This window comes from Pezoporus wallicus, unplaced genomic scaffold, assembly GCF_028554395.1.
Source record: "Pezoporus wallicus isolate ANWC-B61680 ecotype Strahan unplaced genomic scaffold, APGP_CSIRO_Pwel_v1 contig_6726, whole genome shotgun sequence".
Classification (NCBI taxonomy): domain Eukaryota; kingdom Metazoa; phylum Chordata; class Aves; order Psittaciformes; family Psittacidae; genus Pezoporus; species Pezoporus wallicus.
Genome location: NW_026640296.1, coordinates 336732 through 340788, shown reverse-complemented (window position 1 = coordinate 340788; position 4057 = coordinate 336732).

Genomic DNA, 4057 nt, shown 5'->3' with positions numbered 1-4057 from the left:
TACACAACGAACTCAAATAGGAAATCCCAGTCATCCAGGCATTCTAGAAGTCATCATGGACTGGCCAGAGGGCAAAGATTTCGGAATGTCACCAGAGGAAGAGGTGATGCGCGCTGAAGAGGCCCCACCATATAATAAACTGTCAGAAAGTGAAAAGCAGTGTGTCTTGTTTACTGATGGCTCTTGCCGTATTGTGGGAAAGCATCGGAGATGGAAGGCAGCTGTATGGAGTCCTGGACGACAAGTTGCAGAAACTGCTGACGGAGAGGGTGAATCGAGTCAGTTTGCCGAGGTGAAAGCCATCCAGCTGGCCCTGGACATTGCTGAACGAGAAAAGTGGCCAGTACTTTATCTCTATACTGACTCCTGGATGGTGGCAAATGCCCTGTGGGGGTGGTTGAAGCAATGGAAGCAGAGCAACTGGCAACGCAGAGGTAAACCCATCTGGGCTGCTGCACTGTGGAAAGATATTGCTGCCAGGGTGCAGAACCTGGTGGTGAAGGTATGTCATGTAGATGCCCATGTACCCAAGAGTCGGGCCACTGAGGAACACCAGAACAACCAACAAGTGGATAAAGCGGCTAAGATTGAAGTGGCTCAGATGGACTTAGATTGGCAACATAAAGGTGAATTATTTTTGGCCCGGTGGGCCCATGACACTTCAGGCCATCAGGGCAGAGGTGCAACATATAGATGGGCCCGTGACCGAGGGGTGGACTTAACAATGGACACTATTGCCCAGGTTATTCATGAGTGTGAAACATGTGCTGCAATTAAACAAGCCAAGCGGTTAAAGCCTCTTTGGTATGGAGGACGATGGTTGAAGTATAAATATGGGGAGGCCTGGCAGATTGACTATATCACACTGCCACCAACCCGCCAAGGCAAGCGCCATGTGCTTACCATGGTGGAAGCAACCACCGGGTGGCTGGAAACATACGCTGTGCCCCACGCCACTGCCCGGAACACTATCCTGGGCCTTGAGAAACAGATTTTGTGGCGACACGGCACCCCAGAGAGAATTGAGTCAGACAATGGGACTCATTTCCGGAATAACCTTATAGATATTTGGGCCAAAGAGCATGGCATTGAGTGGGTATATCACATCCCCTACCATGCACCAGCCTCTGGGAAAACCGAATGGTACAATGTGCTGTTAAAAACTACACTGAGAGCAATGGGTGGGGGAACTTTCAAGCATTGGGATACACATCTACCAAAGGCCACCTGGTTGGTCAACACCAGAGGATCTGCCAACAGGGCCGGCCCAGCCCAGTCAGAACTTTTACATATTGTAGAGGGGGACAAAGTTCCCGTGGTGCATATGAAGAATTTGCTGGGGAAGACAGTCTGGGTTATTCCTGCTTCAGGTAAAGGCAAACCCACTCGTGGGATTGCTTTTGCTCAGGGACCTGGATATACTTGGTGGGTAATGCGGGAAGATGGGGAAGTCTGATGTATACCTCAAGGGGATTTGATTTTAGGGGAAAACAGCCAGTGAACTCAATTGTATGCTGTTGCCTGCTGTGTAATGCTTTTATAGCCCATCAACTAGATGTCTCCAGGTCACCAGCGACTGGCCCTGACTTCCCTCTAGCCATCATCCCAACAGAGAATGAACTTGGAACATCATGGACCGAATGGACTCGGCAGCATTATAGGGATTGGTCCATGCACTAAGAAAATGATTTTTTCCTCTTGGTCTGTATGTATATGGATGTATATATGTGGGAGAGCGATGGTGTATTGAAAATGTGGGATCTGAGCACGACGTGAATGGTATGGAATAAGGGGTGGATAATGTCCTGGGTTCAGCAGTAGCAGTCATGTTTTTCCTTTGTGTTAGCTGGTGCAGTGCTGTGTTTTGACTTCTAGCTTGAGAACAGTGTTGGTGAAGCCGATGTTTTCGGTTGTTGCTAAGTGATGTTTACCCTGACCAAGGACTCTGTGAGGCTCATGCTCTGCCAGGGAGGAGGGGATGCTGTGAGGAAGCAGAGACGGGGTGCCTGACCCGGGCTGGCCGGGGAGGTATTCCATACCACAGCATGTCATGGCCGGGGTGAGGGGTAACTGGGAGTTACCCGGAAGGACAGGGGTTTCCGGGTGGAGCTCGCTTTCTTGGCCGGTGGTATCGTATTCTCTTCCCTTGTTATTTTCCCTTATCGTTGTTTTAGCTGATAGTAGCGGTGGTGATTTGTTGCTGGACTGTTCTTGTCTCAACCCGTAGGAGTTGCACTCTCTCGATCCTTCTCCCCATTCCTCCGGGAGCGGGGAAGGGGAGAGCCCCGGTGCGGGGCGGGGGGAGACGGACACGGACCTCGATTGTTGTCAGCTCGGCACCACTCACTGGGAGTGAGTGAACAAGTTACCTGACTGGGTTTAAACCACGACAGTTCTTCAGAGCAAATGTATTATTTTCAGGTGATATGGAAACAGTGAGGAAGAAATAATTGTTAAGCATACAAAAGTGGAGGTGTTTCCATGAATGTTTCAGCATGGACAGCACTGTGATTTTGTCAAGTGACTGAGGAATGCACATGATTTATCTTTACCTGCATTCCTTCTGAAACAAACAGTATTAATAGAAATGTGACTTCCATTAGCTTTTGCACAGTGTTTGTAATAGTCTATTCCAGCAGAGCCTACTTGAGTCCTATGAAGAAAGAAATGGATTTTAAATGCAATGGCTCAAATGACTTTAATACAATTCCAGTAATCATAAGTTTCTCTTAGCATTTGACTACCAAGGACATTATTGGTAAGTGCATTCATTTTTTGAAAAATAAATGTTTGCCATCATATCCTGGCATATAAGGTAATAAAACATGAAAAACCCAAACAAACATTGAAGCAAATTAATAAAAATGGGGAAAGTATAGAGAATTTCTTCACTTTAAATATATTTGAAACTATATTTTTGGATATTCAGAATTCATAATAAATCAATGTGGGGTTTTTTGTTTGTTTGGTTGTTTTTTTTTTTTAGTGTGAGACGATGTATGCAACTGTAATTATCTGTCTTATTATATGGCAAAGAGTTTATTCTCAAATGAGTGCAATCTGATACATGTTAGAAGTTACCGTTTTCCTTGAAGGATCAGTGAGGATAAGAGAAAGATATTTATGAAATGTTTAAGTCAGGAAAAGTAGCTTATAATAGCTACTGAGATTTCAAAAAATATCTACAGTAGAGCAATATCATGGATGTAGTTAATCAAGCTAACATTATTTATACCTTAAACCATCCTTCTTCTTTACATGGATCCATTACCAAGTACTGAGAGCTGTGTAAGCTGAGACATGCTCAGACTTCATTTCTTCTACCTTGAGTATTGTGGCAAAGACAGCTCCATGAAGAGTATGTACATCAGTATAGACACATGTCTTGACCCTGTTTCAACCTCTGCTATAACAGTACTGGAAGAAAGAATAAGAGAAGAAAGAAAAAGCTACCAATTAAGATGGAACTATGACCAAAAATGGGATTTCAAAAGCAATTAGAAATATTACACAAAGTTTTAATTTATTTGTTTGATACCTATTTGCAGGTGCTTTATCACTGTCTTAAATCTGAGTCTAGGCCTTAAATAAATTCACAATTCAAATAACAAATTCTCCTCTCTCATCTGAATTTTTAAATCACGTAAACCAGAAAATTAAAAAAACAGAATTACTGAATACCTGGCCTGGGCATATGTTTTTTACATGTATTCCATGAAAGAAGTTACCGTATTTAGTTTAACTTTTTAAAATGTTACCAGCAGTTGGTATATTCAAACCAAAGCCTCAAAAAATGATCTTAAGGATTTACAGAAGGTAATGCAACAACAATGGAGAAACAGCTGGTGGATTTCTTTGGAAAAGCTTTTGACTATTCAATGAGAAACAACATAACTTGAGCACTCTCATTAACTTCAGAGATGTTCTTTGATGACATCTGATAGGTAGTCAGAGCTCTGAAGTTGAATAGTAGAAAAGATGTGCATAAATTGTGCTCTGAGTGGGCTGTCATTGCACCATTTTTGCCAGTTTGGTTTTTTTTTTAAGAGGTGGCCTT